This window comes from Harpegnathos saltator, unplaced genomic scaffold, assembly GCF_003227715.2.
Source record: "Harpegnathos saltator strain DR-91 unplaced genomic scaffold, Hsal_v8.6 scaffold295, whole genome shotgun sequence".
In the NCBI taxonomy this organism is placed as follows: Eukaryota; Metazoa; Arthropoda; class Insecta; order Hymenoptera; family Formicidae; genus Harpegnathos; species Harpegnathos saltator.
In genome coordinates this window covers 358,555-382,489 of record NW_020230089.1, presented here as the reverse complement: position 1 = coordinate 382,489, position 23,935 = coordinate 358,555, and the positions used below count along the sequence as shown (strand labels likewise).

Genomic DNA, 23,935 nt, shown 5'->3' with positions numbered 1-23,935 from the left:
TCTCTCTGTCTATTCGCCAAACTCATACTACATTTAACTAAAGCGCGTTCTCGTTAATCACGATGAATAGTAATAATAATTGATCGCTCCATTAACGTATAATTTAAGTCACAAACGCAAATTTCTTTTTCTTCTCGGTGTGTCCTCTCGACGATCCTATCGTTGATTAAAAAATATGAGTAGAAGGTGAATAGAAAGCTCGGCTTCGAGCTTTCGCTCGGCTGCTAGTTTATTATTTTCCGAGTGAAATTTCGTTGGAAGGAAACGCACGACTCGCAAATAACTGTGGCTGAAAACGCGATCGCCGTGTTAACACGACTGAGCGAATGGCCGAGGCAGAGAGACAGAGAGACAGAGAGAGAGAGAGAGAGAGAGAGAGAGAGAGAGAGAGAGAGAGAGAGAGAGAGAGAGAGAGAGAGAGAGAAGGGGGGGGGGGAAAGGCGCAACATACTCTTACTAAACTGATATTATTATAAATAGTCTCAGTGCAATAACGCGACATCACGATGCATTATCGCGACGGACCGTTGATCAAAGAAAACATTAAAGGCGAAACCGCGAGCCGCCACTTACTCCTTTTAACGAAGTGCATAATTAAAAGCTACGGTCTACACACGCGGAGCTCCAGATCCGTTGCAGCGTGAGCAGCCGCGCGGGCGGAAAAAGAAAATGTGACAGAGTAACTTTACTTTGTGCCTATTCATTCACATCCCCCGATTACATTGCGCTTGCATGTCCACGTGCGCCGGGCGCGATATCGCCCCGGTGAAATCTAATTAATCGGCTAAGAATACTCGCGTGGAGCTTGTCTGAGAACGAATCGCTGCTTGTAACGTGACGCGCGCGAGAGCGGACGAGCGCGTAGATGTGTAGCTTTGAGGAAAACCGTAATTGAGGGGAAGAAGGGGACGAGGGCGGGATAGATCTTGCGGAGTAAACACGATCGCGAGAGATCTCGCGGCTTCACCCGTTCTCGCCTGCATTCGACTTTGATTCTTTTGCGATCAGGGAAAATTCCGACTTTCCTTCCCGACCGACTGATCCGCGGAAACTCGTTCGCCTCGCCGCGATGTAACGCGCAACAACTCGTCGGTTTGTGGTATTTAACCAACAGAACGGTATTTTTAGGGGGTGTACTTCGAAATAAAACGCATTCAAAAGCCTGTAGACAAAGCCTTTCATTTTTTGTCAGCGAGGAAAACGGCCAATAAGGCCAATAACCGAAGCAGTTTGATGGTGGCGATAAATGAATTATTGTGAGGGAGTACTAATTTATATTTCCTTTACTTGACCTCAATGATGTATATATTTTTATCTTTTTATTTTTTAATCAACGATATAGCGTTCTAAGAGAAAATATCGTTCTACGCAGAACTTTGATAAAAAAAAACTGGTAAAAATGAAAGTTTTAAAATTTCGAATACCCGAGTATTCGGTACTCTTATATGATATGAATAATTATATCTCAAAACACGCAATGTCAAGGCAGGAATCCAACGCAGGTTCGCGAGGAGTTAACCGCCGCAACGAGGAAAGAATGAAACGGGGCAGGCTCGGCCGGCGAGATATCGCTCGCGCGGCGGCGTCTCGCGTGTCGACACAAAATCGACGTTAGCGCAGGTTGCCGATCGGAATCGACGCGTAGACAATCCGCTTGCCACGTTCCCATCGATATATGTTTCTCCTCATAACAACCGGCTATCAAGCGCCATGCTGACATAAATACGTACACACCCGACACTGGCATCGACGACCTCGTAAAAAGAGGCTGGGGAAAGGCGGAAAGAAAAATGAACGGAACGCGAGATCGAAACGCGATCGAATAACAGTCGCGGAGCGCGAGCGACTGGAAGAATCCGCGAGGAATCGCGCGTCGCGACCGATCGACTTCCCAGTTGTGTCGTGATGGAAAAATAAAGAGAAAGAGAGAGCAAGAGAGGAAAGAGAGATTCGTACTGTTGGATTTGGGGAGAGCGTTCTTCGGGATTATCGAGAGCTTCCAGGCGTGGGAGACTGCGGGACGGAGAAAGAAGTGAAATGCACATCGAGAGAGCGAGCAGAGATTTCTCGAGCGAAAAACTCGCGCTATAATGCGTCCTAGTTAAACGGTAATTACTGTATGTTTGTATACGCTTTCTCTCTCTCTCTTTCTCTCTCTCACTCTTGCACACTATCACTTCGCCGCGGTCTCGGTCTTGCTCGTTTCTCGTGGCCGTGCTCGTTCTCTCGCGCATCGCGCAGTAACATCGGTAAATCTATCCACGGCGCCACACACGTAATCGCTGTTTGCCGTTGTCAACGGTTGCCCGACGTTGAATTCGCCGTTGATAGGCGATTATCGTTACCGCCATGCGTCGATCCGCAATCACAACGAACGAATCCTGGCATTAGCGGACCATTCAGCACCGCACGCATGTTTGGGGTCAACCGATTACGGTATTTCTTTTTTCTCCGCCGTGCGTGTTTCTCTTTTTTTTTTGTCGCTGCGCGCGTAGGTGTGGGCGTGAGCGTGTTTGATTTCGCCCGTCGGTTTTTCTGCGTTTTTCAGTGACGCGAGCGAAACGAAATAAAGCGATTATGGGCAGCAACTATTTCGCGATGTGCAAATATATTTCGCAAATTTCGCAATAACAAACATTTCGTCGAAAACACTGATAACCAAGCTTCGATGAAATATTACTTATTTCGAGCAATTTTGAAATAAATGCGCGCGAATAAAATAACATTTGCAGCGTCATCAATTTTTTCGTCTGTTATTGTCTCCTCCCCCTTCCTCCTCCTTCTCTTCCCCCCCTCTCCCTCCCTCTCTCTCTCGCTCTTCTTTCCTGCGCTACGGTTCGCAGCGGAATCCATGCGTGTAAACCAGAATTAAACAATTTATGAATTTAATAAGCGAGCGAATAATAAAACAAACGACCGCGATATCGCGCGCAGAATCATGAAAATTTAATGTCGAGTTGCGAAGCGTACAAAAAATTCTTACGTTTTTAATACCCGCCGCGCGGTCAAACGCGGCGGGGTGAGCGGAGGGCGGGCGGAAAGGCGGAGGAGGGCGGGAAAAATAATACCAACCATAGTGATTTTGGCGCGCGCGTCTCGCCCAATTAATTCGCGTGTCGCGTCGGTCGATCGCCGCTAGTTAATCGCGCGCGAAACATTATCCGGAAAGAACTAATTTATCCGCACGGCCAGCAGGAACACCGATGCGATAATCGCCATTATTGCGAAACGAGATACAGAAAGAATGCGCAGTCTGGCCATGAAGGACCGCAAAATCGTGTCCCCCATGTGAAATCTCGCAAGTTTGGAACGTCGCTCAACGACAATCGCTCGATAATCGAGTGATATCCGAGCGCGCTCGAATCCGCGCCGGATCGGCAGGCTAGTCTTAACGCGCAAAACGCAATCGAGCTCTATTAGTATTCTCTGACGGTAGAACCGGTCGCGAAAAGTTCGCCAAACTTCTTCTCGCGCACGTCCCGCAACATGTCCGTATCCAATGGGAAATTTGTTTTTCAGTACTTTGCACGGAGAGGAAGGGTCGGTTGAATGAACGTGACAATGAACGGCGAACTGAGCGCATCTCGGTTGAAGGGAACGGAATTTTTGCTTCTCGACATCCCCGCTTCACGGATTTTCGGCGTGTTAGAACGAGAAATTTGCTTCCCTTCAAGCCGTAACGCTCGGTTCGTTCGTCGTCACCTCTACGGGCGAATTTGTTTTCACAGTTCTTCAGAATTTGTTTTCATGTTCCAGACGGAACTAATTTTCCCGTTGCAATGCAGACACGCGTTCTCTGCATTTTATCCGGCTAAGAATATCGCAGTCTTTCCGCCACTGACTTGTTCGTTGACAGTCTCTCGATTACTCGAAGAACCGACGCTACATTAGTCACATAAAAACTGAACATGATTGAAAATATTTAATTTCTCTCACAAGGAACATCCGCGAAATGTGTGTCTCCGATTTCGATGAAACTCGGCATATTTGTAGAGTAGCCAAAAATAAGAGACCCATGTTTTTTTACACTTTTTAAACAAAAATTGTACAGTTTTTCATGCCATACAATTTTTGTTTAAAAAGTTTCTTCCTGTCTGCGATAATTATCGAGATAACATAAATGGGATGAAACTTTGAGGGGCAGTTTCATCCCTTAAATCTGAGCCATTGCCGATAAAAAAAATGGAGGTCTCTTATTTTTGGCTACTCTACATAAATATGCCAAGTTTCATCGAAATCGGAGACACACAACACTTCGCGGATATATTCCTTGTCAGTATAATTTATATAATTCAATCAGACTGATATTCAATACGATCGCTAATTTGCCACGCGACGCGCGAAGAAAGTTGATCGAATTAATGCGACAATATGCGCGAGTCGAGCGCTTTTTACTCAAAGAAAACAGGATTTACACTTCTTATGAGTGCACCTCAGCTCCAAGAGCCAGAAATTCGCTCTCTTCTTCGACAAAAGCGTACTCCGCTCAATCATCAGCGTTTTTAATCCATCCAATCTTTCCTCTCCTCCGGTAGCTTCGCACCGACTTTGAGGAAGGAACACGGCTGCCAAACAGTAAGCAGTAACCCAATTGCCCCGCACGGGGCAAAATCGGCGGGCGAGAAGCTGGAAGGAAGCGTCCGCGGAGTTTCCTTACGTCGGCTTTCGCCGGAGCGCGTCCCCGGCCAGTAGTTAATGTGCGCGCCTGGCCAGCCGCGCGCACGCCGGCCGAACCGCTTACGACGCGCGCGGCTCTTAACCCTTTCCCCGATACCTGCGGTCTCTCTCTCTCTCCCTCCTGCCATCCCCCCCTCTCTCTCTCTCTCTCTCTCTCTCTCTCTCGTCGGGTTCACTCTCGCCCCTCCGTTATGCTAAGAGCAGTAGTCGTCGGCTATACTACTAGCAGCCGGGCGATATAAGCATCGGTTCGCTTCGCTTGGCGCGATGCGATACGACGCGACGAGATGCGATGCGATGCGATGCGATGCGACGCGACGCGATGCGATGCGATGCGATGCGATGCGATGCGATGCAGTGCGACGCGCGTACAGCCCGACTGTTCCTCTCGTCTCGCGCGCCCGTCCTTCGATTCACCTACCTGCCCTCACGCCAACCGTCCGTCCCTCCTACGCTTCACGGCGCTGCCCCCTCTTCGCCCGCCCCCGAGTCCTTCCCCCTCCACCGAAATCGATGCTACTCGCGGATCGCGACTTCAGTCTGCGACTGGCAACCGCGCGTGTAACATCGCTCCTTCCTGTTGTCGCTCCGGATCGCGTTCTCGTTTTTCCTCCGCTACCTACCACACTCTCTTTCTCTCTCTCTCTCTCTCTCACTCTCTCTCTCTCTCTCTCCCCCCCTCTCTCTCTCTCTCTCTCTCCCTCCCTCTCTCTTTCTCCCTCTTTCTCTTTCGCGCCGAGAGCAGCCGCTTTGCGCCTCAAGACACTTGGAGAGTTTTCCTTTTTTTTCTCCTCTCCCTCCTTTCTTCAAACAACTTCGAGAAGAACGGACGAGAATCGACGGGAAAGGACAGCCCGTCCTTTTTCCCGCTCCCGGGACGCCGACGTCGTGAGCGGACTTCCGCCTGGTGCGCTCGGTTGGGACGGTTTTGGCTGACAGAGAGAGAGAGAGAGAGAGAGAGAGAGAGAGAGAGAGAGAGAGAGAGAGAAAGGGGGAGAGAGAGAGAGAGAGAAAGGGGGAGAGAGAAAGAAGGGTGGATAAGATGAGAGCCGATGTGGTGTCGATGATGATCCACCGGCAGCGGACGCACCGTCGTCGCGCTTTGTCGGCGCGATCTTGAGGCGGTCGGATGTGCAGCGACACGCGGAGGATAACGACGCGGGACGACGGGACGACGCTGCTCCTGCGACGCCGGCGGGATTGCTGATTCGGTGCGTAGGAACTGCCAGACCTGGCCGACCGGCGAGAATCCGCGCGAAATTCCGGCCGCGGGTGACGTGCGTTCGAACGACCACCACCGCGCGCGCTTCCGGAGGGCGCGCTCCGAATCGCCAGCTCGCGGCCCGAAAAACGCTCGATGTATGTTTCGCTTTTTCTCCCGGCGCCTCTTTCTCCGTCGCTGTGCTGTACGCGCGTCGCTTCCCGCGGAACCGTGGGCGGACCGACGGAGCTTCTCCTCGGGCCCGGCCGTGTTTCCGAGTTCCCGAAGGAATTTATTCGCGACGCGAGCTCGGTAATCCGCTGAGGGAATTCGATACGACGCGCGCGCGCGCGCGCGCGAGTGGACGCAAGCAAACACCGGCCGCGCGCAATCGTGTACACGCGGATCAGCGTGACAATTATTAACGAGCGCCCTCCCTCCTCTCTATTTCTCTCTCTCTCTCTCTCTCTCTCTCTCTCTCTCTCTCTCTCTCTCTCGGTGGTTACTCGGTGGTACTTGCACCAGCAGTGTCCGCGACCGCGAGTGGACGAATGCGCGATTGGTCGGCCGCTCGGCCAGCCTAGTCGCGGACGGGATTCACTCTCCTCGGCGGCATCCGAGCTTCAGCCGCGTAAATTCGCGAATTTAGCGCGGAAACGAGCGGAAGCGGAAGAAGAGGAGGGACCGTCGCACGCCGCCGCGTTCGGTCGTCCTCCGCGACATCCGCCGTCGCGGTAAGTGGACGAGTGCGCGATTGGTCAGGCCGGGCTCGGCTTTGCCGCGGACGTTTCGGTGACAGTTTCCATTAGGGCGAGTCGTAATACCCCGACAAGTCCAGCAGCCCGCGGCGAGCTCGCTCTCGCACATACCACCGCAAGAAATTTCATACCTCTGTCACATACCCCGCCGACCCTTGCTCGTGCCCCTCGCCACCCCCGCCCGCCCCCGAGCCTGCGGTCTTTCAGTCGCGATGCCGACAGCGAGAGGCAACGACGACGACGGTCCACGGTGTCGCGTGCACGCGCGTGCGAGAGCCACGAGGAGGGGGAGAGCGGGCAGCCGGGGGGGGGGCAGGGAGCCGAGGACAGGGGACGAGCACACGCGCGAGCCGGCGGAACTTCGTTAATTAATTGCTTCGGAAATATAATCCACGTCGAGTGTAACTAATCAGCGAGAAACTCGGTTGGACGTTGACGGGCATGTTTGCTGCACCTATCACGTAGCGGGATGGAAATGTAATTTGCCGGGATAGAGTTAGCCCCGTTGAATGCCGCGCGACCAACCTTCGCCGCCCCCTCCCCCCACTCGGCCCGCCGTCCACGGTGCCAGGCTCGCCGCGCAAGCCGACCCTCTCGCGCGTGCGGCCACTCTCTGCCTCGTCTCTCCTCCCCCTCCCCCCCCTCTCTCTCTCTCTCTCTCTCTCTCTCTCTCTCTCTCTCTCTCTCTCTCTCATTGATCGTTATTCCGAATTTCGCATGTAAGGATCTGAACGAACGAACTAACGAACTAACAGACGAGCGAGCGAGCGGACGAACGAACGGAGCAATCCGTGAGCAGCGGCGCGAGAATGCGCCCCCCCCCCGCGCCCCTCTGCCCCCGATCGCTCGTTACTGTCGGCCGTGTGTCACTCGGCAAACGTGAACAGCGGCGCCTCGTAGACGTCGCGCGAGCCGCGCGGAATATTTCAGACTCGACCCTTCGTCGTTCGTTTGGGAGGAACTTTTTCGCGACGAGGATGCCGAGGACGATTGCTCCTGCGATTGATGGTCGATTGACGGGGCACACCCGCGCTCAGATTGGGTCAGAATTTGATGAGGGAAATTTTTCACGAGGTTGGGAGCAGGCGGGACAGAAGCTGCGGGAAGCACTCGCGAGTCGAAGGCGAATTTTTCGCCGATTTTTCGAGGGTGGTTTGGAGATTACTAGCCCGTTCGCGGCGCTTTCTCTTCTGGAAAAGTCGGGTCCGAGGGGATCGAAGGGTCTGACGAAGGATACCGAGCTCGGCAGACCCCGAGTCGGAAGTTGGCTCAGATTTTGCGAATGTTGCGCGACTGGAAGGACTAATGGAGTTTTATTTTTAATTTCTCGGACAAAACGAAGGAGAAATGATAATATTTGCATTCGAAATGTAAGGAAAACTACTAGCGGAAATCGCAGAAGTTCGTTTGTTGGAATATTTCACTCGGGCGGGAACATGTTCCCATGATGTCAGATTCACTCTTTAATTTCGAGTGGAGAACTCATTCTGCATGAGTAAGGGCTCATTCGAATTCGAGTGGACATTCACTTGAACAACATTTAGAGAGCACCTTGATGCCACAAATGTGTGCTTCACTCTCTTGCCTCTTATTTATTTATTTATTTATTTACCTGCGGGAATAAACCCTTGATATACAATTTGGAAATATGTGCAGCTTCAAAATAAGAGTCAATAATTTTTTCCATATTAGGGCTTCAGAGACCTCTATTTGATCGCATCAGGAGCGATTAACCATTCGCAGCATCAAAAGACAATAACTTGCACAACGTTGTGTCACCCGATTCTCAATCGGTCCTCCAAATTCCTAGGGCTGATGTACTTCGAGCCTGTGAATTTCGAGTCGAGGACGCCTCTTGCGCGTTTTACATCGCGACCTTTAATTTATTCATTCTCTTTCCTTTCATAATTACGCGTCCGCGTAGGATGCGACGGTGTTAAATTCACGGAAAGGACAATTCGACGCGTACGCGCTCTCGGCAGGCGAATAATTTATTCGAATAATGAATCTTGCGCGATCGCAAATTAAAATTTATTTATAACCCGGAGAATTCGATAATGCATCCGGCAAAGAGACGACCGAAATTGCCAACTGTTGCGGCGTTGTTGTTATGATCCTCGTTATACAATCCGAAGGCCGGCGCGAGCCGGTATTCATTTAGAATTCAACAGCGTATATTAATTCCGCGCGTAATTAGCTCTCTTGTGAAGATTCTTTCGTTCCCGGCGGGATCGTTTTCGCGAGCGGCATTTTCAAAGCGCCATTAATTCCGACCCGACCTTTATCAAGCGCGATATACGCCGCGATAACGCGTTGTCCGCCGTGTGTTCGTCCCTGTAGGCGACTCTGATCGAAGCTTGCGACAATTTTCTTCGACCCGCGCGATGTGCTTCGTATCCAATGAGAAAGTGTATCCCTCGGGAATCTCTGAGAGACAAATTCTACCGTTGGATATGACTGCGGAGGGATGCGTTACGAAAGCCACCGGGGAAAAGTCTTGGAAGCTTTCGTCAGCTGACTGCATGCGTTCGCATGTGGAACGATTTAGACACATCTTTGCCGATTAAGTGAAGAGCGCGTCGAATGGTTGCAAATTTACTCATAGAAGGATTCAAGAGAGACGTAAGGTGCCTCATTGTGGACATGCTTAATGTTTCGGCCTTTAAACTTCGGATATTTAAACCTCGGGTATTTAAACTTTCAACATGGAATATTCTCCACGCATATTCAACGCATGCATGTGCATTCCGCGCTAGGAATTAAAATATTCGAATTAAGAATTAAAATATTTAAACGCTAAAATAATACGGGATGCGTGGCCAACTAAGTATGTTTAATTTTTAAACTTGAATATTTAAACTATCAATATGGGATGTACACACACACACACACACACACACACACATATATATATATATATTCTGTGTTGAAAATGGAAATATTTATATGTAAAGCCCAAAATAATATGAGATTAAACTCTGGACATTTTTATCGCTTTGGTCTTTAAATTCGGATACTTCAACTTTTAACAATAAAAATACGTGTTGTATGTATTTCGTGTATGTGTATTTCGCGTTGAAAGTTTAAATAGTCGAGTTTAAAGGTCAAAATAACAAAAAATGTCCAGTATTTTAGGGTCATTATGTGTCCCGAAATTGGCACTTTTACCTTAAGCGTCTTCATCACATTTTTTCTGCGGTTTCAAGTGCTTTCGGCTACAGTCTATCTTGCCACTCAGCACACTTCTTTTCATCATACTCTTATCTGTCAAATAAGAGTATAGAGGGTCAAATAAGAGTGATAAAGAGTCAATATTTACACCATGTACTGCACCGCTGTCAAAAGCGACTACTGTGCAAACCCGTCAGCAGCGGCTCGCGATTGTGACAACTTGGAGCGCCTCAGACTTCGCAAAAAAAGAAGAAAAAAAATGCCCGAGCCGTCCTGCGTCGAGTGTTGTACGCACATGGCACGCGTGTCTAAAAATGACAAATACCCTGATAAATCCGAAGCGATGTGAAGAGGCAGACTCGCTCGAGATGTGTGGAAGGAGGAGGCGGAGGAAGGCCGAGCGCGCGCAAGAATGACGCGGCGCGAAATAATCGGACATGTGCGTGCAGAATAAACGAGGGACGCGGAATTTGGAGGATTACATGGAAACGGTTTCAGTGTCGGATATGTCGGCCGAATTCGCCGGATGGTTAAGCCAGCAGTTACGATTAAAAGCCGCGAGCCACTCCATCGTGTCGCTCGTTCTCGCGCGCTTCGCGAATACGCAGCGGGGAGTTCTGAGTTTCGCGAATTTTGCTCGCGGGATACTCCCTCGAATGGTACCGGCCAATACGTGACAAACGAGAACGACCAAGAGAAAAGGAACGCGGAATCGTGATCTTCGTTGTGTAATTCGACGGTCGCGAGTGGCGGACGAAAACGTCCGCCCGAGATGTAATGTTGAATCAGGATTTTATTTTGACTTTTAAGACAGATTTGACTTCACCGGATATTCGATAGAAACGAATGATATTCACCAGCAAGACTGATCGTACATCGTCCTTATTTGCGGCTCTTCGCCGCAATCGGCAATTTATTTCGCGAACGATTCGTTAATCTTTTCAAAAAAATACTGACGTGTATCTGTTTAGTTTAGAGATGCGTTCAATTTTGTTTCTTCAATTGAGATATTCTCGATGAAAATATAACCGATATTACTGTGAAATAAATATCCACCGACATCAGAAATTTCATAACGAGAAAAGGTTGAGTCATACAACCGACAGATATTGTATTTTTTCGCTTGAAAAATAAATCAGTTCTTTCTCTCGGATTTTGATCAATTTATTTCTGGCGAGGGCAGTGAATGCTTTTGATTTTTTATTCGATGCGATAAATCCAAGTTAGATTGAAAAATCAAACTGGATTTTCATCGAATAGATACCTCTTAACGTTACGACTGGAATATCATCGCCATTTTTTTTTTCTTATTTATATACGCGTAAAGTGGAAGATCAGGTTAAAAATTATTCTCACACTGAAAAAAAGCTTTTCATATCTATGATTACAAGCGTGTAGTGAAATTATTATGGTCAGCGATTGTGTTCTCGATAATTTAACGGTTTTATGTTTTGGCAAATATTGAAGAACACTGAATAATACCCGCCTAGCGCCTGATGAATGGAATTGGGTCAATTTATCGGCGAAAGTTCGCCTTTTGAGTCAAAGTTGACTCCGTCGCGTTCAATGGAAGCGACTTAATCATCAATCGAGTTGGCAAAAAATGCTCTTTCAAAGATATCCGTCTCAGAACGCTGAATAAATGCTCTAATAATAACGATATTAAATAATCGATGACGTCCACTGCTTCGAGTGGCGAAGTACTATTTACTTCGACAAACTCTTCCAAATTCTCACTGAGCCAATCGGCAATAAAACTCCATCAGATCATCTCCATCAGAGTTGCCAACATAAAGATCAAAGACAATCAGCTGTTAAGACATTCTCGTGTTCTCTGTTTTTTTCCTTCTTTCTGCAGACTACATTTAGAATTACTAAATTAATACGAAATTGCATAATTGAATGTTGCTGTAGGCGATTCTGCCAGTGAGTCCCCCTCGATTAGATCGATCAAAGTCCAAAGAAAACGTGAATCCCGAGAGAGAGAGAGAGAGAGAGAGAGAGACACCTACCAAACCATTCAAAATATTCGCGATCCACCTTCGAGTTCAATCGAAGCTTATCGCGGAAATCCCTCCTCATGCAGTGGGGCGAGTCGATCGGAGCCAGGGAAGAAGCCGGCTCGATCTCAAAATAGCGTGTCAAAACGTGACACCTGTCAATCATACGGTGAGAGCCGCTTCCTCGCGGTGAAATGCCCGCGGCGCTGAATATTTATTCGCCGTAATGCTCGTTACATCTCGGCGTACGCGCGCAGTTCGGTCTCACGACGCCGAGCGATCAAGACATCTCGCGCTCTCCCGCGGCGCGCGGAATAAAAGGCGTCCCCTCGAAAACGGGTTAGAGCCGAACGCGATATTAGATTGCGACATTTGTACAGCCGCGACTGTACATATGTCTGGCCTTAGTATGCGGTATGCACTATGGCTGGCGCGGTGCGGCAATACAAATAGGGGTTGCTCCCGGGCGCGACGCCTGCACGGCGTAGCTTCACGCATCGCTTACTCATTGCTGAACATCCCCGCGCCACGTCGTAGTTGGCGACGCTCTTGGGACACGCGAAATTTACTTTAGCCGCGAGCACGACTTTAAAGCGGCGTTTCGGGGACACGCCGCCGCCGCCGCCGCCGCCGCCGCCGCCACCGCCGCCGCCTACCGTGCAGCAAATAACGTTTGAATCCGTGTCACAGAGTCGGCGACGAGGTCCCCCCGGCCTCACCCACCTGCCTGTGTCGTGGAGCTCTCTTCGGACGGAGCGCACATATCCGCACACACGCGCATACGTGCGCGTCGCGTATGTACATTCATACACGCGACGGCGATGCACATCGATGCCGTTTAATGCCAATGTCACGCCGCGGAATGCGCCAAGTTTCGAGCTTGTTCCTGAGCGCGATGCATACACAATTTCGCTTACTGTCGCGAGGATACATTCGCCGGATGCCGGCTGCCTTCGTTCTCTCCTTCTCCTCTGGCTCTACCTTCGTCCTACCCTCTCTCTCTCTCTCTTTCCCTCTGTCCTCCGTCTCTCTTCCTCTTGCCTCGTTTCAGAGTCGAAGAACGCGGCGGCGGCGACGTTTAACGCCCGAGTTCCCCCCCCCCCGCCGCGCAGGTAAATAGCAGCTCGCGCGTCGCGCATTTTTTACAGTCTCATTGTATACGCGATGTCGTGCGATTCGATGATCGATCGAGTCTGTATTATCGCTCTTTCTTTCTCGCTTTCAACCCCCGCCCCTTTCTCACGGTCTCTCTCTCTCTCTCTCTCTCTCTCTCTCTCTCTCTCTCTCGTTCGCTCTCTGTGTGTATTGTGTGTGTATACGCTCCTTTTTGTTTCCTCTCGCGTATGTACGCGCGCAGATACGTCGCGCTTCGTTATACAGCGACACGGCTGATTGCGCGCTTTTTACCGAGTTTCGAGCTGAATACATTGTGTAACACGCGCGTGGCCCGCGGAGTGCGTTACAGCGTAGATACAACGATAGCATAATGCCCAACACAGCGGAATTGCTTTAAAAAAAAACTGGGTCGTGCTGCGCGTTTATTCATACTTTCCTGCATAAATACGTCTCGCGCGTATGAGAAAGCGCGCGGAATTCGTTTTTTTTTTTTTTGTATATTTCTCTCTTTCTCTGCCTTTCTGCCTGTCTTCCTTCCTTTCGCGCGCCCTGGAACAGCGTTCTCTTCGCCCTGCCCGCCCCATCCGCCCCCCTGCCGCCATTCTCTCACGCTCCGCCATCCTCCCGGCTGGCCGTGGGCACACATAGACGTCGCTTTACCCGCGGGAAAAAAATGCAATTCGGCGATTATACAGCGTAACTTGCGCGTGCTTTATGCATCGCACATTTCATAAATGTAGCCGTGCGCGTGCGCCCGCCGCGTGTGCGTCGGAAATCGAGAAGCCAGAGGGAAGTCCCGCATCGATCCTTTCTTCCTCTCATCAGCGCTCTATCTCCGATATAACTGATTCTCTTCGATGAAATCGCGCGACGAACGCGGAGATCGGCAAAAAGTGGCCGCGGACGCGGTTGCGCTTTAACGCTTGACGGCGAATCACGGCGGGGCGCGATAACGCCAAGTGAATTGTAAATTATTTAAACCCGCTGGTCATACACGAGGCGACGTGACGCGATTTATCGCCGCGCCCGCGTCATTCGATTATTAGCACTTCGAGTGTTATACGCACGCGCTTGCGAGGTAAATTCGCGTACGTGCCAGTCGCAGTTTCCGCCGCGCCGGCGGAATAACGCCATCTGTTGCGTCCATCGGTTCGCAATCGCTCGGCCATCATTACTGACAGCTCACGTCAAATTTATCGGCCCGTAAATAAAATTTAACATCTGCAAAACGTAAGCAACGACGACGACGACGACGATGGCGACGGTGTTCGGCGTTCCGACTGCCGCGATCGATAACGACGTGGCCGAAATTTGCGGCGAATTTTTGCCGCCGCGGCCGATCGACGTCACGCTTTCGTGCTTCTCGTCATCTTCTCCTTCGACGCTTCTCCTTCGACGCGGGTGCAACGATCGAGGCGAGAAGCGCGTCGCGATTATGCGAGTAACTGCGAGAGTTTAAGAGGCTGACGAGTAAACCTCGGGGAACGTCAGACGCCGATTTGTTTCCAATTTTTTATAGTTATTTTTAATGTCGAAATATAAAGAAATCTGTTATCATTTTTAGCTTAACCCTTTAACTGCCGAGATATTAAATGACCCTCTTTGCTGAGTTACTTTTACAATTATAAAATATTTTATAATTTGCTGATGATTCAGATTTTCAGAAATTCACACTTTTAAATTTGAAAAAAAAAATACCACACGCAGTACCACACACATTGAAAGTCCAAATCGAGTAAACTCGATCAAGGCAACTCGTAGCAAGGCCGCCATTTTTTCCCACACTCGAGTTATCTCGACCGTAGCAGTTAAAGAGTTAAATTAATTTTGTCAATTTTTTCGAAATGTCTCAAGTTTTCTGTTCATTCTTTTTTTGTTCATTTCTTGTTTAGTTTTTATCAGATTTTGACGTTAAAATGAGCTTGTTTGCTGGATAGTGAGCCGAAAGATTACTCAACGTCGAATGTAGCGTAAAACTGAACACATTTTCAACAATGACGTCAGCCCGCTATTAGATTCGCTATTTTGAATTTTATAAAATGGTTCTGATTCATAATCGGCGACATGTGTGTGCAAGTTTCAACAAATCAGATATATATATTTTTAAGAAATATTGTTTTAAATATAAAATAGTGCACTTGTGCAAAAGTTCAAAAATTTCCAAAAAATTGAAAAAAATAATTTAAGCTAAAAATGATAACAGATTCCTTCATATTTTGACATAAAAAATAACTATAAAAAATTGGAAACAAATCGGCGTCTGACGTTCCCCGAGGTTCACTTGTGAGTAACGTAATGTGCGCGAATTATATAGTTATTTTTTCGGCTCCTATCGTGTCTTCTCGTTGTCTTGGTAAGAAAGTAACAGTTGCAGTATACGTATATAGTTATAGCATCGTCGACATCATAATAACTCTCATTGTACAAAAACGATTATATTGCTGACTATAAGTTTTTCACTGTGAGATTGTGGTTACAAACAGGACGACATGATGTCGCGCATGTCTCGCTAATTATTCACCGAGGTTCCCTCTGTTCCTTAAATTTTTACTAAGGAAGAATATTTATACATGTGTCACTACGTAACTGCATAGTAAAATTATTTCGGTCAGGGGAACCATTTTCGCACAGCGAGCGTTACTACACTTTCAGTGATAATAATTTCATGCGCATATTGCTGCTGCTACTTTTTTGTTTAGACAAGGAAGAAGTATGGTTAGCGCCGAAAGTGACTATAATTTTTGCGAGACCAACCATCTTTCTCTCGAAGTGTATGCCTTCACGTTACAATTTGGGTCATTCGTACGATCTTCAACCTCGCGCACGTACACTGAGAGAGAGAAAGAGAGAGAGAGAGAGAGAGAGAGAGAGAGAGAGAGAGAGAAAATAACGATTAACCTAATTGAAACTGTTATTAATTACTTGCCGCGATCGACCGTAACTCGCTTTTGTTGTTTGCCAAAAATTATTTACCAGTGTCTTGTTATATATTTTGTTATATATTTCTCGTTAAAAATGATTTTGTTGTCGTCGAGAAGTAACGGTAATACGCACAAAATATTATTATCGTTAAAACTGTAACAGCATTTGCTACCGATATTACTGAAATTTTTTTAACATGCTTTCATAGTCACAAATACGAAACAATTTTTACAGTACACGACACTCGGTGGCCACTCTCACTTGTTTGCCAACTCGTCAACATTGGCTGCGTTCAGCGGAGAAAACCGCTTTCGCAATTGTTGCAAAGTAGTTTCGCTGCCGAACGCGGCCATTGTAATCGAAATGTCGCAACCTCTTCGGCATCGATGCGACTACACGATACGACAGCGAGCGGCACACGATGTGAAAAAAATGTCGATTTCAAGGGAAATAATTCAATTTTGCCGAGTTGGTTGCTAATTACCACTCAATACTTATTCTGCATAATCAGTGCCTGTATCGACACACTGTTTATATACTAATAACGTCAAATAACCGCAGAGACGTTATCGAAGCAGTACATGACGTCTTAATGCATTAACATTTCCTTAATTAATTGCTTCCTATAACTAAAGGTTTAATAATCTAGTGATAAAGAAAGATATCTTCACAATCAACAAGATGGAAACGCTGTCTAAAAGTACAACGTAACTTTTAAAGTTATAAATAATAAAAGAGAAAGTTACTTCTCTCTGTTATTTGATGTACATGTAACCGGTAAATCTTTTCAACTTTAGTATTAGCAACTCTATGTGCGCAGTTGTGCACTTTGTAAATAACAATTCTCAAAGTTCAGAGTAATTGCAAAATATGACGATGAGGTGACGTAAGGATTCTTTTTGTGTATCTCTTGTTAAAGATGACAAATGAGGACAAAAATTTATTTACGTATACAACGAATCAAGAATAACAAAAAGAATCTATGACTTTAAAGCATACTTTCAGATAGCTTTTCCCCCTTCGCAGATTGAAGATACCTTTCGTCTTCATTAAATTATTATATAGCGTCAATTAATATATGTCAACGTCGCATCGAAACTGTACCACTTCAAGTACTGCTTCAATAACGCTTCCACGGATTGTTTCATGTTACTTGCGTATAAAGATTGCGCCGATGTACAAGCGCTGATTATACAGAACAACTATTGTTGAGTTGTTCCACGAGTTTGTCCAGATTTTTACGAGAAACTCCGGGAGACCCGGATAACCTCATGATGCCTCAGTCAAGCGTAACTTTATTTCCTTCGTTTTTCACGATCCCCCCTCCCTCTCTTTCTCTCGTTGAAAAAACGGTCGAGATACATTATTGAATAAAGTTACAGCCGACTATAAAAGTATCGGTTTTCAGCTGCACCTTGCGAAAATCTCAGCGAACTTATCCCTATCGGACAAGCCGGTATCAGGCGGTAATTGGCAATCGACGCGAACTTGTGTGGCTTAAGATTCAATTATTTCCCGTCAGAACGGCACCGTTCTTTCGCACCGCGTCCGGCAGTCCCTAACCGCCGCGTTAACCAGCGCGATTCGTCTCGCTCACGCGTTAATAATAACCGGCTATTACGCTCGGCCGATGCGCCGCGCGTTCTGCCGTGCAGCGCTTCGTTCCACCCTTAATCATTAACGCCGCCCCTTAACGCACCGACCGGTGCGACGATTATTATTTCGCATCGCGCGCTAAAGCCGCGAGTTCTCGCCACCTGCGCGGCGAGTCGCCGGCGTGCGAATTTCACGGGATGACGGATTAACGATCAACTCGCGCGCGCGCGCAAAACGTTTCAATTATTAACAGCCGGCGGACCGACGGCGACCGAAGCGGAGATGTTGCTACGAACGAGTGTTTTGCGCCGCCGACGGCGGTCAATCGCTGTTCTCCGCCGCGACGAGAATAGACGAATCGGCCGAAAAACGGGCTTCCCGGGCGAGGAAGCCAGTCGCGCGCGCGTGAAAAAGAGAGAGAGAGAGAGAGAGAGAGAGAGAGAGAGGGGAGAGAGAGAGAGAGAGAGAGAGGAGAGAGAGAGAGAGAGAGAGAGAGGGAGGGAGAGCTTCTCCGTTTCACCGTGGCGAGGAAATGAACTGTTTCTTTTGTCCGTGTGTGAGAGCACGACGCCACAATGGCGGCCTAATCGCGGATGTTGCTGCGACATTGTGACTCGTCTGCGGGGAGATTACGTCGGAACGATGTTTTTCGTAACGCTCGTTTTTTCATCGGGACGGACGGGACGTGGAAGAGCGAGGGTGTTCTTGATAATTAAAAGTCCGCGTTTCGAGATAGAAGGCTCGGTTTAGCGGCGAGTCTCGTTATACCGCGCGTGCTGCGAGGCCAAAGACCCCTAAACAGCTGCGCGTTTTACATGCTGTAAAACAACATTATCTTCCCGTAATTAAGTTATTAAACACTCACGCCGACAGCAACTACGATCTCGTTGGCTCGTTGTTTCTATCAGCTGGGTGCCTCGACAGCCGGATAAAAATCCATGCAGCAAAGAGCGCTCTCGTTAAAACGGCTAAACGATCAAACGAAAAATTGGCGACATTTACTGAGAGAACTCGACGTTTTTCCCAATCACTGATTTATCGCGCGAATACAGCGTGGCCGTCAAAAGTCGTGTCATCCCGAGTCGCCGCTTTTCGCTTATCTCGCTCTTCGTCGCGCTCTTTTATTCGCATCCACTGCAACGAGCATCGTAAAAAAATACCACCGCCAGAGGCTAAAATGTCCGTCGTTGGGCGCGTCTCGCTGTCTCGCCACCTTCATCATTCTCTACATTTCCCACTAATTTATTACTGCTACTGATCATTCCACTATCACCGTCGCTGTTGTTGTTATTGTTGTTAATTGATCACTAATGGTATTGCGCGCTATTGATTGCCGCGTCAAATACTATTAAGACGATTACGGCGCCACGTCGCCGCGAAGTAACCGAAGAAAGAGGAAGACCGCCGGCGACCGAAACGTCGCGCACGTCAAGCTGAGAAAATGCCGAGCTCGAGGGAGGAAAACACCGGTCGCGCGAATTAAGACGATTGAGTTTTCAGCGTACCTCCGCGCGACCTCATCGCGGGTGATTAGCAGGGAAACGTCGCGAGCGCCCGTTCCCCGTAGCCGATAACCGTGTCGATTCTCGATTTCCGTTCGTATTACTTCCTTATCCATCGATCAAGCGGCCGCTCGGCGACGATGATTAGTCCGACTCGGGCGCGGGCGCGCGCACACGTCATTAGCGCGCCTCGAGGCGACGAGGCGAGCGAGCAGCCGAGGCTTTTCCATTATTCGCGACACGCGCGCGCTGCCGTTGCCCTCGTGTTGCTTTTCATTCTCCGCGGTCTATTCGTCGCTACGATCCCCCATCCATCCCCCCTCGGCCTCGCGCCGCGCCGTCGCAAGTTCGGCGCGAGAAGATACGCGGCTGGAAGTTAATAAACTCTCCTCCGATTGTTCGTCCAACCAGCCGACCGGCCGTCTTCTTCAGCGCTATCGATGCGACGTAGCGTGCGCCCGCGATTCTTCTCCGTCCGTTCGATAATCGAGCCGGCGCGGCGGATTCCTACGAAAATCACGACGCTAATGGCGCGCGCGGCCCAGCACCCTCTCGCGATCGCCGGCAATCTGTCCAAAGTGCTTCACGATCACCGAGTCCGCGAGCTTTCTCCCGCTTCCGCCGCGGGGGAGGGGGAGGGGGAGGATGTGATTCTGAAATTATCACGCTCGCAAGTATGATGGCGACCAAGCGAGATGACGACAAAGCGAGCAATTTGGTGAGCGAGCGAGCAACGCGGAGGAGCTGCGGCGCGGCACGCAAAGGCGAGTTTGACCAGCGAGATTATGTCCAAGCGGATGGATCTACGTCCAACTTGCTCTGTGCCCGACAGATAAAGCCTTTGTTCGAGAGGTCAGACTTTCGAAAGCTGTCTTACCGATGTACGTGTACCGTAATAAGGGTTTAAGATCCGCCCGGAGCCCGCTCCAGGGTTGTTAAACTTCCCGGCTTGGCGAACTAGAAGCGCCTGTCTGCCTCGTTAAAGCCGTTCCACGATACCGAGCTATCATTCCGGAGGTCTCGTAGATCAGCACGGGCGCTTCGGTAAAACGAGCCGCGAAATTAGTCGCGGGCCTCTCTCTCTGCCTCTATCTGTCAATCCATCCGTCTGTGTCTCTCTCTCTCTCTCTCTCTCTCTCTCTTACATGATTATGAGCCTCACGCGCGCGCGCAGCGCGTTTGTGACGCGTGAGCGAGTCGTCGGTTCGCGCGCGACTTCGAGTCGTCTTTCGCAGCTCATACGAAGATCGTTAATATCTAATTATGATAAAAGGCTGTCCGAGATGGGATCGCTGATACGGGGAAGACAAGCGAGAAGAGTCGATCGTTGTTAGCGTTGCGCAATTTAATAAAGATAATTGTAAGAGGAAGAGAAGCGTGCGAGGCCTCGGCACTTTTTACGTCGGCGATCGAACGCGGGCTTTGGGGTGTCTTCGCCGATGTTATCGGTTCGGTCGAGAGAAGTCCGGTTCGATTATCTGTCTCCCTTGAAGGTAAAAAGAAGATAAAAAGGAGGTAAAAAGACACCTTCTACGATGGGGCTGTGCTGGAGGAGCGATGCCGAGAGGGAATGTTGACGAAGTTTCGTAAACGACGATAGTGATTATACCCGACTCATGAGAAATTTGTTCTCACTGATTGCAACGGCGTCAAGCTTAACGTGGAAATCGAGCCGAACTCTTTGGCTGATCCGATACGATTTATTATAAAAGCCAAAATGTCTACATCGATGAAAGGAGGATAACGATCGATTTCACTGAAGCTATGGTTATTTCCGAAGCTGTCTGTCTTTTAATAATTGGAGCGAAAAGTAATAATAGAACAGTAGCATAGATCATTAAATAGCTTTAAAAAACGCCACTTTTAAACATCCTAGACAATCCTTTTACATTCTGATTTGGATAACCGTTCAATTACAATTACTATATTTTTTAAATGAATTTCCATTTACTTTTACCTCCCCTTCTCTTCTTTTTTAATTTTTCTACGCCTCTTTGTTTATTATTACCTTGTACACCCCCGAGGAATCCTTCACGTTTAAATAAATAAATTAAAACCAAATAAATATTCGAATCAAGTAATTTTCATTAACATTTTAACAGCGTTTGCTTCTCAAGTAATATATTGCTGGCTATAAAGTTATTCAATTACCTATATAATATAATTACATTATAATGTATATTATATATTGCCTACGTACTATATGAAATATATTATATCATTATTTAATGCAACAGGAATCGCAAATATTAAAACTTTTCCCAACATTTTCTACGCGTCTTCAATCTCGATATAGAGCAACAATGTATAGAAATCATTATAGTCGCTCTCGTTATCGCGAAGCGAAGCGCGACGAGCGCGCCCTCTCGTCGCGCTGAAAAGAAAATCACAGCGACGACGTGGACGACGTTAATCGCGAGGATTCAGCTCCGACGAGTATCATACGTTACGTATACGCGCGATAAGAGGCGAGGCGGGAAACGTCGCGTCGCGTCGCGTCGCGTCGCGTCGCATCGCATCGAATCGGCTCGATTCGACGAGCCGCGCTCCATTTTCCACACAAGCGGCCACTCGAAAACTCCGTGCTGGTAACGCCGCGAGTCGAGTAATAGCGGCTTAAGACCCGGAGGCTTTCGAGTTCGCCCGAGGAACCTTCAACTTCCGCGCTTCGGGCCCGCCGATCATCCGCCTCTCCTCGTTAGGAGGTCATTCTCGACGATATCCCTGCCGGTGTTCCTGCGTTCGAAAGGAGACCCGGCGAGTGATGGCGGCCGCAACAAGCGTTAACCGCGAGCTCCTCGCGTCCTCTGGCCCGAATCGCAGCCGAGATCCGGTCCGTGTCAACTCGAAATAAACGCTCGTGTAACCGCTAACAGCGCGAACACGAACGCCCGGGCTCGCGGGCGGAAGGGCTTGTTTATGTTGACGAAAAAATACACGATATCGCTGGCGGACAAATTCAGAACAAGTGGCCGGCACATGTTTATTATGCGAGTTATTTATTTAAAAATAGGGGAAAAAGCGGGAGGAAAAATGAGACGCGCCGGGCGGCAATCTCGACGAGCACTCGTGGAAATTCGCATTTATTTGTATCCCGCGCCGGCAAACGGCAGGCTTGCACTAATATCTATCTCGCGCGCGCGCGTGTTCCTTCTGTTTTTTATTGTCATTATATTTATCGTACCGCGCAGGGATGATTCCCGTCTCGACAAATGAGTTTATAAATGAATGAATGGGCGAGTGAAAAAATATATATTCCGCGATCATATTAATATCTACCAAGTTTCCATTTCTTTTATTGTATGTTTAATGTATTGTACGACAAGGACGATTCCGATAAATAAACGAACAAACAGGTAAACAAAAAAATACACAAGTCGCGACCGTACTAACATTTATCGTTCTATTCTTTTCTTAATTTGATTATTTTTAGCATATGGATAATTCTACTGAATAAATGAGCGAATAAATGAATTAGTGAAAAATGCATATTTCGCGATCTATACTAATATCTACCAAACTTTTATTTTTTATTTTGACCACGTCCAATGTATTGTATAAGGACGATTCCAATAAATAAATCAATTAACGTATAAATAAAAGATAGATATATGTTGTCATCGTATTAATATAATACAATATATATTTCGCGATCGCGCGCGCAGCCGACACTTTTCAAGACGCAAATTACTTGAGTGCGCTCGATAAGAGCGCATCGCGTTCGATCAGCGGCTTTCTCTCTTTCTCCCTCTCTTTCCTTCTCTTCTCCCCCCCCCCCTCTCTCTCTCTCTCTCTCTCTCTTCGTTTCGGGGCGAGACATTTACGCTATTTCAAGCAAAGTTCCGTCTTCGGGCCCGTCTTCATCCGTCTAAATCTGCTCGAGTGGTCGAATATCGTTCGGTCGTCGATAATACGCGGATCCTTAATAACGGCTCTTAAAAGCGACTACGGAGCACGCTCGAGAGTACTAAAGTTCCCTCCTTGTCGGTACTCACCTCGGTCGTTAGGTTGCTCACGATATCCGAACGTCCATTATGTGTAAAGGTTCTTACGGCGCGTAACAATTAAGAGAGCAATCATCGTGCGATCCTCGCCAGTTTTAAACGTTTGTTTTATCGCTCGTTCGAAAATTCGACGATGGAACGCGCTGTGGCGAGCGACCGAAATCCACGATGTTTTGCGAATCCCACGATGATCTTAAGATCCCCGGCTCCAAAGAAAAAGAAACGATCGACCTCGCTCAAATTTGTAATCATTCCCGACGTCGCACGCTTTTGCACTCTTCTCCCGTCTTGTCAATATTCATGTCAGTAAAGGTTATTATCCCCGATACTGCAATAACGCTTAATGTGCGCAGAAATAATTTCCTGTGCTACTGTGATAATTCTTTCAGTGTGCCAGCCGTTTTTCTAATAAATGTAACTATGATGACGACGCAATAATTTATACGCACGTGGCTGTTACTTTTTCGTCGGGACAAGAAGAAGATAAAGTCGGCTAAAGCCGGAAATGGCTATAATTTCGGCGGGACTGACCGTATCTTTTCTTTCTCTCTCTTTCTCTCTTTCTCTCGGCGCGAGCTCCAGGCTGGTTGGCTTCGGGGGAATTTTGGCACTCTGCCCACGCGTGCCGGCTCGGTCGACGCTAACAATAAAATTGCACTGAATTTTATCCACCCACGCACAAGCACACGACATTAGGCGCTGCGCGAACAACCGCTAACGAATTAATCCCTTCCGTTCAATTCGCGCGGAACTCGTGAGTAAACCGAAATGCGCAGACTTTGTGTGCGCAACGGCACAGGACTAACGTGCGCGCAGGACACGCGAGCACTACTTGTTGTAACAGGCGCACACATTGAGTATTCGCCGTGCGACTTTATCTGAAACCATACACGGCGGCATCTGGTACTTTTCCGCGCGATCGAGTCCTAATATTTCCCACCGCCGATATGAAAACGAAATGGATTCGCGCTCTTTACCCCCGTCCCCT

The 23,935-nt window shown here is 48.2% G+C and overlaps 1 protein-coding gene across 2 annotated transcripts in view; it reads left to right on the top strand.

Moving 5' to 3' along the window:
- The first annotated feature begins 5,681 nt into the window (after window positions 1-5,681).
- LOC105188789 (discoidin domain-containing receptor tyrosine kinase B) overlaps window positions 5,682-23,935 on the top strand; it is a 166,784-nt gene continuing 148,530 nt past the window's right edge. For both annotated transcript variants that reach the window (XM_025299880.1, XM_011150422.3), the window contains exon 1: window positions 5,682-5,888. The gene's annotated coding sequence lies outside the window, so the exon portion shown is untranslated. The remainder of the gene's footprint in view (window positions 5,889-23,935) is intronic.